The sequence below is a fragment of the Ahaetulla prasina genome, chromosome 2, assembly GCF_028640845.1.
Source record: "Ahaetulla prasina isolate Xishuangbanna chromosome 2, ASM2864084v1, whole genome shotgun sequence".
In the NCBI taxonomy this organism is placed as follows: Eukaryota; Metazoa; Chordata; class Lepidosauria; order Squamata; family Colubridae; genus Ahaetulla; species Ahaetulla prasina.
The window spans coordinates 259,239,915-259,252,724 of record NC_080540.1 but is presented as its reverse complement, the minus strand read 5'-3'; positions in this window follow the sequence as shown (position 1 = coordinate 259,252,724).

The window sequence follows — 12,810 nt, the reverse complement described above, 5'->3', positions numbered from 1 at the left end:
TTCCTCCAAACCCTCAATAATGCATTTCTAATTATATTATTTTTAAATATTTTATCAACTTTCTTATCATATAATAAATAGGCATGCCACCCATATAACAAACCATAACCTTCTATATTCAGAACTTTTTCCTCAGTTAAATTAATCCAATCAGTAATTAATGATAAAACAACTGCTTCATAATACAATTTTAAATTAGGCATTTTAAGACACAACCCATTTCCCTTATATCCTGCATTACTTTTAATTTTATTCTTGGTTTTTTGCCCATCCATACAAATTTACTAATCCCTTTTGCCATTCCTGTAATTTAATATCATTCTTAAACACCGGTATCATTTGAAACAAAACAAAAACCTGGGCAAAACATTCATTTTATAGCCGCTATTCTTCCCAGCAAAGATAGTTGTAACTTCTTCCAACTCTCCATTTCTTTCCATACCTTCTGCCACAATACCTCATAATTATTTTTGTATAATTTAACATTTGAAGCTGTAATATATATTCCTAAATATTTAACCTTTTAACGATTTCAAAACCTGAAGTTCTTTCTAACTCTTCTTTTGTTGTATATTCATATTTTTAGTTATCATCTTTGTCTTTTGCTGATTACCTTAAATCCAGATACTTTACCATACTGACCAATTATATCTTTTAAACCAGTTACTGAGTATATTGGTTGAGATACAGTAACAACCAGGTCATCTGCAAAAGCTCTTAATCTATAATCTTGATGTTTAACTCTAATTCCCTTTATTCGATCGGAACCACGTATGTTATTCAGAAGAATTTCTAAAGTTAAAATAAAAGTAATGGGGACAAGGACATCCCTGTCTCGTTCCTTTCTCAATTTTAAAAGTTTCTGTTAACCCACCATTTACTATTATTTGTGCTGTTTGCTTCTGATATATTGCTTTAATTGCATGAATAAAATAATCCCCAAATTGCATTTTTTCTATTACTTTAAACAAAAACTGCCAATCCAATCTATCAAAAGCTTTTTCAGCATCCAAAAAAAGGAATGCCGCTGATACTTGGTTGTTTTGTTCCAAATATTCAAGTAAATTTACGATTTGCCTCACATTATATCTCATCTGCCTACCCTTAATAAATCCTGACTGATCATTATGAATTATTTGATTCATCACTGGCATTAATCTATTAGCCAGTATCTTGGTAAATATCTTGTAATCAGTATTTAAAAGTGATATAGGCCTATAATTCTCTGCTTTAATACCATCTCGATCTTCCTTCGGTATTAACGAAATAAAGGCTGTCCTCCATGAAGGGGGAACATCTCCCATTTGAATTTTATTAAATAACTCTTTAAGTGGTTCAACCATCTCATTTTGTAAATTTTTATAATAAACAGCTGTTAAACCATCTGTTCCTGGTGCTTTACCGATTTTAAGTTGTTTAATTGCTAAGAAAATTTCCTCTGAAGTAATTAATTGATTCAGTTCTTCTCTTTGATTTTCTGTAAGCTCACAAATATTTTGTTGTTGTAAATATCTTTCTATCTCTGTATCATCAACCATATCCCTAGAATATAACTTACTATAATACTCTAAAAATGCTTTTTTAATCAAGTTCTTTTGATAAACTTCCTTACCCCTATATTCTATTTTATCAATCGCTCGTGATTTTCTGTTTTTCCTTATTAAATAGGCAAGCCATCTTCCTGGCTTATTGGCATTATTAAACGTATTATGTTTTACATATTGTAAATTAATTGCTACTTGATCTGCCATCAACATATTAAACTGACCTCTCAATATATTTATTGATTCTTTTATTTTACTATTTCCTGGGCTATTTATCAATAATTGTTCTTTCTTTTTAATTTCCTCTTCCAGTTCCTTTTTCTTTTTCTGCAATTTATTTTTGTATTTAATATTCATTTGTATAAGATTTCCTCTCATATAAGCCTTACTGGAGTCCCAAATCATCTCTATAGATGTCTCTTTTTTCATATTCATAATAAAAAATTCTTTCATTTGTTTTTTACATTCATTTACATTTTGTTCATATTTAAACAAATTCTCATTCAACCTCCATGATCTCCTAGCCTCCTTTTCCCGATCAAATTCAATCCAAACTGGACTATGATCAGATAGAGTTCTTGAACAAATCTTCATCTTCTTCACTCTAGAATACAAGTCATTAGTAATCAAAATAAAATCAATCCTCGAAAATGATTGGTGCCTGTCAGAAAAGAAGGTAAAATCCCTCTCTTCTGTATTATGTTCTCTCCAAATATCTCTTAATTCCAAATCCTCCATCATTTCAAAAAAAGCCTTTGATAATTTCGCCCGGCTTGATATCTTCCTTAAGCTTTTTTTGTCTTTTTGAGTATCCAACACACCATTCCAATCACCCATTAATATATATGATTTATAATCCCAAAATACTATTCTTTTATGTAAAAACTTGAAAAAATTTTCTTGTTGTTGATTCGGAGCATAAACTCCTATTAATAATGTCTTCTTTCCCTCCAACAAAAGTTCAATAGCAATGTATCTTCCTTGCTTATCCACCTCAATTAATTTTGCTGATATATCCTTCTTTATATATATAACTAAACCATTTTTTTTCTCCAAAGAGGAGGCAACAAAATGTACTCCCAGTTTTGAATTTATCAAATATTTCTGGTCTAAAGATCTAATATGTGTTTCTTGTAAACAAGTAATGTCATTTTTAAATTGTTTCAAATAGTGAAATACTTTCCTTCTCTTCTGCGGTGAATTCAAACCATTAACATTCCAAGATAATAGTTTAATTGCCATTATCGGCCAAAGGAAACTTTTGGAACACTAGCCGGAAATCACATTTTGCTTTAGGCCTTGCTCCTCCGACTGTTTCCGTTGTAGTAGTTGCCAGTTGTTGTTGTGCCTTCATCTCTTGTTCCTTGCGTTTAGCAGCAGCTCTTGTCAGCCTTTGTTCTTTTGAATCTGGACCCGTCGTAGGTATTTCCAACACTTGTAATAAATCTTCTTCCATCGCAATCTGTTCTTGAACCTGCTTCACTTCTCTTTCCTTCACTTCAGTCTCCTTTCTTCTAGCATCCAGTGGAGAAAGACTTCCAACTTTTAATGCCTCAACATAAAATTCTCTCGCTTTTCCAACTGTATTGAGACGATGTACTTTCCCTGCATAATATACTATTATACCAGTTGGAATATCCCATCTATATTCAATCTGACGTTTTTTAAGTTCATTCACCAGGAAGGCAAATTCCTTTCTAGCCCTTAACATTTTTGGTGGAATTTCCTTTAATATTAAAATATCCTGACCAGCAATCTGAATCTTCTCCCCCTTATATGAGGCTTGCAAAATCTGATTTCTCACTGTTCTATTTGTAAAATAAATAACAACATCCCTTGGCAACTTTTTTTGCCTTGCTATCCAAGAATTCACACGATATATTTTATCAATTTGATAAGCCACATCTGCTGGACGAGCTGCTAATATCTCAGCAAATACTTCAGAAAAAATTTCCCTTAAATCCTCTTCTTTATTCTCTTTCAGACCACGAATTCTTAGAGCAAATTCCATATTTCTATATTGTATCAAAACTATTTCATCATCTGTTTTTTCCATTTTACTTTGAAATTCATCCATTTTATTATCTAATTTTGAATTATGTTGCTTAATTTCTTCAACCTCCTCTTCCAATAAAATCACATTATTTGCCAAACTTTGTACTGCAATTACAAATCCTTCCTTAACTTCTTTATTTCCCACTTGAATTTCTGATATCTGCTCTTTCATTTCCGACATCTCATCAGTTATTACTTTAAATTTTTCTTGCATAAAGTCTTTTAAATTCTCTTGTACCGCCTCTAAGTTCAATGTTCTAGTCTCCACTGTATGAGCTGGAGAGGCACCAGCTGATGAGATTCCAGAGCCCTTTGTTACAGTAGACTTTAATTGTTTGGCTGCCATCTTCTATAAAATTATTTATTTATTTCCAACTTAATATTCAGTTTAAATCTTCTTAACCTCTGAGAAACACAGTCTTTTAAAGCTTTTTTAAAGCAATATTTAAAAAGAAAATCTCTCCTAGATTCTAGGCAGCAAAGAGTAAGAGTTGAAGTAGCAAATAACATGCAATTTACCAAGAGCAGACGGCAAGCGCTGAAAGTATCACTTTCGCTTTCCACTCGTTAACTTGTTAACAATTCGCCTCCATTTTCTTGCTGTTTTCAAACTTGTTACAAAGTAACGGGGAATCGGCTTGGCTACTTGCATAAAGTTCTCCCACTTTCGTTCTGTCCGGTATAATCCTTTATTGTCCAAAATAAATCTCGGCGTTTGGTCGTGGTGATTGGTTCCGCCCAAGCAGAAGAATCCTCGGATCTGGAGCTCTTCGGGTTGCTGGAGGGAACTTAACCCTTCAAACCCCTTTATTCTCAGGGGCTTTAGGGAAATTCAACCTCTGCCCTCCGCTCACCCCCTCCTCTTCTCCCGAAGAGAGGGTTTTTCGAACCGCTGGACTGCAGATATAAGCTGTCCTAGCGATTCCACAAAATCCAGAGGTTGGTGATCGTAAAGATCACTGCCATCACCTACGGTGCCAAACCGGAAGTCCGGTCACGTGATGTCCTTAATGACAGCACCCTTTAGCAACAGTTGCCAATCCCTGCAGGTAGTTCTTGAATTACCACATTTGATCTTAGAATTATGGATTTAACTCATTGCATTATTAAGAGAAGCACCCATGTGATTGCTCTGCTTAATGACCATAATATTGGTTGTCCCTGTTGTGGTCTTTAACTGCATAAGTCATTAAGTGGAGTCTGGGATACTTCAAGAATTTGGGGAGACCTTAGAGGCCAGACATAATTCTAGGCCCACACTGCAGCATCTTCCCAGTTCATAAGTGGTCTGCACTGGGATTTCCCCAACTCTTGTACAGCTTCCCAACCCACTGATTCCCAAACCTTTGGGCTTTCTCCTCCATACCTTGTCATGCCTTGCTCTACTTACATCTTCAGAAGATCATCTTTCCAAAAGAGTTCTCAGCCAATATGACACATGGCTTTCCTGCAGAGTTTGCCTCATGACATTCTAGAGGAGGGTGCTCTTTGTGTAATCTCTCAGAAGGACATGAATCTATGGAGATTCTCAGTTATCCAGGTCATGGTTGTCCAAAGGTGCATTTTCAGTAAGCAACCGGACTTTCTGGTTTTTGTTTTTCTTTAAAGACATTTTGCTTCTCATCTAAAGAAGCTTCTTCAGCTCTGACTAGATGGTAGGGAACAGATGGTGGGGCACAGACTCATTCCCAACAGCCTATGCTTGTGTTCAACAGTGAAGGGACACAGGCAAAAAAGAATGGTCCACACCCATTTTTACTATTAGGTGACCCTGAGAACACAGATAAACCTCCAAGCGGCCTCAACAACTCTCTAAAATAATGCAAATGACTAGATCTCTGCAAGGAATATAAATCCTTCCATTCCCCACCATCCATAAAGTCAAAATAGCAGCCACAACTGTGTGAATAAAGAACCAAGGAATTTTGACCATGGTCTTTTAGCTGCCAACTTGACATCCTTCCTATGGATGCCCCTTCTCACGGTTATGCCAAATGCAAAAGAAAAGCATACTTATGGACCGTACATTCCTCATATGGTATCTTTGCTCAACTTCAACTGCTGTACCAAGTGATTTTTGGACCAGTGATCCATGCCCTTAATCATTTCTTATTTAGATTACTATGATCTGCTCAACTGGAGCTGCCCTAAGAGTCTATTGTGTAACTGCAGTTTGATTTTCCTGAATAACTGTGGCCTCCAGGTTGTTTCCAGATACAGTTTATTTACTTAAATCTATATTTTAATTTATTTTTCAACATATATATATATTACTTGTTCTTCTAAATTGATGAAGTTTGCCAATAATGTCCTAAATAGTTTGGGTCGGGTAGGTTAAATACCGGTTTCTCATTTGGAAAGCTGACTCTTATTTAAAAAGTGCAGATTTCACTGCACTTGGAGTCATATTTATGATAAAACCTACCACTATGATAAAGCGTCTTTAGCTGAATTTTTACCTGTCAGAATATTTTCAAAGACATAGTAGTCTAGCCAGGGAACAGAATGAGGGAGGGGGTTATATTAAGTACTGTAGCATGAAGGAAACAAATTCTGTAAGGACAGGGTGAATGTTATTTAGTGATGGGAAAGTGCATCTGGTTGCAATAATTCACAAAAGTGACCTTGATGGCAAATACAGAATTCTTATGAACACTGAGAAAGGCAAGTGATGTAACAAAAGATACCCTGTAAGGAATGCAATGTGTTATAATCTATAACTGGGCAAGTATGAAAAGGATCTACCCAAATCCTGTCAATAAGAACTGGTGACCTTGAAAAGGAACAACAGACATGAGAACAATAGATCTTTGTTCGGAGGTGAGAAGTGTGGTGCTAAATGAATGGCATCCAATTATCTAGTAATTACGGTGCCATTCACACCTGCCTCCACTCATGACTGCTGTTAAGATGGATACTGAGAGATGTTGTGTGGACACCAAACCAGTGAGGTTTTTTTTAAAGGATAAGTTCACAATAATTGGCAGATACAATAGCAGAATGGGAAGATGGTGCTGATGGTGCCTTTTACAATTGTTCTCCCTATTGTGCTTTCTGATGTTGGTTCATTACTGTTGTATGAGTATCCAGTAAAAACTGAAACAAAGCAAATAAAACAAGCAGAAATCTTATTTGATACTACACCCCTTACATGATTATAATTTATTACTCATCATGGGTTTAATGATTTTCTATTTCTGTGAATAATTATAATGGTGTGAAGAGAAGGTGTGGAGAATTTCAGTATACTATAGGTTTAAAATGGAAATACTATAATTAAAAAATAGATCTTCTATAATATCCAGGATCTAGAATGAGATGTATGTTGAAAAGAAAATCTTAGTATCTCCTCCCCCTCCTCTTCTTCCTAGGAATAGTGTAGTCTTGGACATTTCTTTTTAAGCACCTTGTATATGATTTAAATAACGTTATTGGATTAATCTATTTTAATCTATTACAAAACATTAATAACTATTTTTAAGGAATTCCATTGAAAGTAATGGAACTTTTGTTATGTAGTCAAGAGTTTTTGCCAATGTGTATGAGCTCATTTTCTTCAAGGCAGAAGGATGGCAGCCAGGTCATTTCTATATTTCTATATTTTTAACACAATCATCTCTTGTGATTGTGATTAATTCTTGGTTCCTTTTATGTTCTCTTCTCATTCTTAAAGGTGGGTGGGTTTTTTTTGCCTCTTGAGCAAAAAATCCATCAGCATTCACAGGTTTCTTTCCAAGATCTGAGGCAAGTGTAGCTGAGCATTTCCATATCTCCCATAGAAAAAAACATGTGCTGTTTTCTTGCAGACATTTTATTATCCTGCTAGGTAACATCTTCAGTGCCAAAAGGGGAAAGGGCAGGGGTGAAATGCTATAGGTTCAATCTGGTTCGGGTGAACTGGTAGTGATGAAAACTACTGGTTTGGGAAAACTGGTAGTAAAAAAAAAAGCTACTAGTTTGAGAAAACCGGTTTGGTTGAACCAGCAGATTAAAAAGCTACCGGTTTGGGCGAACCGGTAGTTAGCTACCAGTTTGGCCAAACCAGTAGTTTAAAAAAGCTGATGATCAGCTTTGCCGCACGGTTTAGTTTTGCTAGAATGCAGGATTTTCTGCTTTCTAGCAAAGCTAAATCGTGCACCACAGCTGATCCCCCCATCGCTGTTCTACTTACCTTCCCAAGCCTTCTTTTGGCGTGCAATGCACATGCGTGGCCAGCGAACCGGTAGCAAACCGGTTCGGATTTCACTACTGGGAAAGGGGCTTGCTCTCTGTTTATATGCATTGGTTTCCTTTGTCAGTGTTGGTGGGGCTGCTTATTTTCTCAAGGAATCTAATAAAGGAACTACCAAGGAGACAACACCCCTACCAACACTGACAGTAGCATTAAGGACACGTCTTTACAATTATTAATCACAAATATAGTTCTAGATAAAGACAGCATTTTTTCCTTCCGTTTAATTTGCACAATTCTCAGAGTCTATGTGGACAAATCCTTGCAGTTTCTGTTAAGTTCGGGAAGTAACGAGGCTGGAGACCAGGGTAGTGACAACAGCTCTTTAATATATGGTGAACCCAGCAACCAGGCTGGGGAAAAACCTCTCCTTATATACAGTCTAACCGGCGGCTTCAACCAATCAGCAACGTGCTTGTTTCCCGCCAAAATATTTAAAGATACATTACACTCCTTCCCTCCCAGAAAACACTTTACCCATATTTACATGATATTTACATATTATTTTTCAACGTAATCACGCAAATAGACTGGGCGTCTCCTGACTCTTTCGGACCTGCGCAGTTCATTCCCTGGGAGTGGGTCGAGCTGACCGGAGGGGCTGTTTGCTCCTCTCAGCTCCTCCTCTAGGCCATCCGGCCCTGGATTATTTGCAGAGTCGTCCCTGCTGTTTTCTAATGGAACCTGTTGGCGTCGCTGGACCTCCCGGAACTCAGATAAGTCCTGCGATTTTCCCGGGTTTGAGTCAGCTGTGGATTCAAACATTGTATAGTCAGGGCCTGTTTCGTCTAGATCGGATTGTTCGGCTATGCGTTTTCGTATTTGGTCTATGTGGCGCCTCCATACTCGGCCGTCCTTTAACTCCACCAAGTATGATTTTGGACCTGTTATATTTAAGATTTGTCCTGCTACCCAGATTGGGCCTTCACCATAGTTATGTGCCCACACTTGGTCGCCTATTTCCATCCCTCTAGTTTTTTCAAGTCCCCCCTTGTAATCCTCCGGTGTATAGTTTGGATTTAACCGGTCTAGTGGGCACCTGAGATTTCGGCCCATTAATAATTCTGCTGGGCTTCTGCCGGTTGTGACACAGGGGGTTCTGTGTTGGACGGCCAGGAAAACATCGATCTTTGTTTGCCAGTCGCCTGGCTTGATTCTGGACAATGCCTCTTTTGCGCTCCGGACGAAACGCTCTGCAAGGCCATTCATCGCAGGGTGGAAGGGCGCCGAGAGGGCATGTCGGATGCCCTCTTCTGCCAAGTATTCCTCAAACTGGGTTGCCGTGAATTGTGGGCCATTATCGGAAACTAGTGTGTCGGGCAACCCATGGGTTACAAATAGGTGCCTGAGAACTGAGATCACGGCCTCGGCTGTCATGGATCTCATGAGAATGATTTCCAGCCATTTAGAGTAGGCATCGACTACTACCAGGAAGGTTTGGCCGTGGAAGGGGCCGGCAAAATCAATGTGGATTCTCGACCAGGGCCCTTGGGGTCTCTCCCATTCCCGAACCGGGGCCGTTGGGGGTAGCGGTCTGGACTCTTGGCAGTCCTGGCATTTCCCTACCCTTTCAGCAATTTCCGAGTCCATTGAGGGCCACCACACATAGCTTCTCGCTAGACCCTTCATCCTTACGATCCCTGTGTGACCCTCGTGGAGGAGATCCAACACCCTTTTTCTCAATTTCTCTGGGATCACCACTCGATCCCCCCATAGCAGGCACCCCCCTTGAGCCGAAAGTTCCCCACGTTTCTTTACAAACTCTTTAAAACGCTCGCCCGGCGCAGCGGGCCACCCTCTTTGTACCCAACCAAGTACAGTTCTCAAAATAATGTCCCGGTATGTCGCCCTAGCCACCTCCTTAGACGTGACTGGGCCAGAGTCCAGAGAGTCTATTAACAGTACGGGCGTCCCCGGAGTGGGGTCCTCGATCGCCCCTGGTAGTGGGCATCTGCTTAATGCGTCCGCATGTCCCAATTCTTTTCCTGGGCGATGCCGCAGGTTGTAGGAGTAGGCGGCCAAAAAGATAGTCCATCGGGTCAATCGGGGCGAAAGTGCCACAGGCGTTGGTGTCACCAGCCAGTAACCCTAACAATGGTCTATGGTCTGTAACAATTTCAAAGTTTCTACCAAAAACATATTCGTGAAACTTTTTTACCCCTGACACTATAGCTAGAGCTTCCTTATCTAACTGACTATAGTTCCTCTCTGTCGAGGACATCGTTCTGGAGTAGAAGGCTATTGGGGCTTCTGTGCCATTTGGAAGCCTGTGGCTGAGCACAGCCCCCACTCCGTAAGGGGAAGCATCGCAAACTAATACCAATGGCATTGTGCTATGATACTGAATTAGTAAGCTATCACTCGAGAGTAGGTTTTTTACTGCTTCGAAAGCCCTAGCTTCCGTCTTTCCCCAAGACCAAGCAGTATTCTTTCCCAGTAACTTATGTAGCGGCTCGGCGACGGTTGCCTTATTTTTCAAAAAGACCGCGTAAAAGTTCACTAGACCCAGGAATGCCTGTAGCTCTGTTTTGTTTTTGGGCGCTGGAGCCTTTCTTATTGCCTTGACCTTGCTCTCAGTGGGGTGGATTCCTTCCTTGTCTATTCTATAACCCAAGAACTCTACGGATTCTACCCCTATTTGGCATTTGTTCACTTTAACCTTTAGACCGGCTGACCGGAAAATGCCCAGAACTTTTCTCAATCGTTCCCCCAATTCTTCTAAATTTTCGGCTGATACCAATACATCATCGAAATAGGGGACTACCCCCGGGGGCCCTTGCAGATGTCGCTCCATTAAATTTTGAAATAGACCAGAGCCACACTCACCCCAAACTGTAACCGGGTACACTTGAAAGCACCTCTGTGAGTCACAATTGTCTGGGCTTCGCTGTGTTGGCGTCCACGGGCAGTTGTTGATAGGCTTGGGCCAAATCTAATTTGGCAAAAACGTGCCCTTGCCCCAGCGAGTGCAGCAAGTGTTGCACCACGGGGACCGGGTAGGCGCTTTTTTGCAAGGCTTTGTTTAACGTTGCCTTGTAATCAGTGCAGATTCTAACTGACCCATCTGGTTTCACTGGGGTGACGATTGGCGTCTCCCACTTTGCATGATCGACTGGCACCAGTATCCCCTGACTGATGAGCTTGTCTATCTCCCTGTCGATCTTGGGTTTAAGGGCAAAAGGGACCCTCCTTGCTTTTAACCGTATGGGGGCTACCTGGGGGTCTAAATTAAAGGAAATAGGGGTCCCCTTGTACTTGCCCAGGCAGTCTTTGAACACATCTTCGAATTCGTCCATGAGTGTGTCTTTTAGGTTAAAGTCACTTCTGTAGATGCCAGTCACTCCCATGCCCAATGCACGGAACCAGTCCAGTCCCAACAAACTTGGCAGGGTCCCCTCGACTATCGTGATGGGCAGGGTCTTCTTGTGTGGTCCGTACTCGACGCGGACGGAGGTGGTCCCTCGAACAGGGATGCGATTCCCTTGGTAGTCGTGAACTCGTAGCCGCTGTGTTTGCAGTTTGCGTTTGGCGATTCTCGGCAAAGCTTTCGCAAAAGTGTCCCAGGACATGATTGTGATCGCTGACCCGGTGTCCACTTCTAGTCGGCACGGCACTCCTTCGATTTTCGATTTAGTGAAAATTTTCTTCTCGACTCGGGTTGCTGCACGGCCTATTATCACGGTCGTTCGGTTTGAATTCGCGCCCTTTTTGTTTTGACCAATCGCGGGTCGCCTTGCCGATCCTGAGCTCTGATTGGTTGGTTTGAATTTTCGGCGGGAAGGTTGGGGTGCTCGACAGACTTGAGCCAGGTGCCCCTTCTTCTCGCACTGCCGACATGTAGCGTCCTTGAACTTGCATCGTTGACGCTGGTGTTGCCCTCCGCAACTTCCGCATTCCTCCCGGTCTTCTTTGCCCCTTCTCTCGGTGAGGCAAACTCCTTCCTCATCCTCGCCATCTGATTCGGTCTGGATTTCTTCATTGTGGACCGGGGTTGATTTCGCGCTCGCCATTGGTGTGAGCGGCTTTTGTAGGGTTTCCGCCGCTTGGGTGGACATCTCATGAGCTCTGGCTTCGTCCAGAGCGTTTGCCAGCGTTAGATTGCTTTTTGATAGCAGCCGCCTCCGCAAACGAATGTCTCTGACCCCACGGATGAGTTGCTCTAACAGCTCCTCATCCAAGTCTCGGTACCCACAATCTTTGGAGGCTTTTCTCAGGGCGGCCATGTAATCGCTGATGGATTCGCCCTCTTGTTGTCTGCGCTCTCCAAATTCAAAACGCCGTACGTATTTAGACGGTGTTGGCGCGAAATGGTTCTTCAATAGATTTTGCAGAGTTTGCCACGATACCGATTGTACCGGCGTTGGCTCTGCCAGGGCTTCCGCGATGTCGATGACCTCGGGACCGCAGTGGCTCAGGAAATATGCCCTTTGCGGTTGTCTGAACTCCTTGCAGTTCGTTAGCCTCGAGGAAACTCTTGAAACGGGTCATGTACGCTCCCATTTCTCCTGGATGGGTCAAACGCGCTGGCGGAGTGTAGCTGGCCATCTCCGCGCTTCTGCCCTGAGTTTGCTGGGTTCGGTTCTTCCGTGCTCAGCCTGCTCCTGGTGCTCTTTAGCCTCGATATCCCATCCTCGTCGCCAGTGTTAAGTTCGGGAAGTAACGAGGCTGGAGACCAGGGTAGTGACAACAGCTCTTTAATATATGGTGAACCCAGCAACCAGGCTGGGGAAAAACCTCTCCTTATATACAGTCTAACCGGCGGCTTCAACCAATCAGCAACGTGCTTGTTTCCCGCCAAAATATTTAAAGATACATTACAGTTTCCTTGACAAGCCTTTTCAGGAGTGCTTTACCATTGCCTACTTCTTAGGGCTGAGAGAAAATGACTAGCTCAAGGTTACCCACAGGCTTTGTGCAGCTAGTACTTACAGACTTGATGTCTTAGCTAGTACGCCAAACTGGCTCTTAAAAACGGTAACA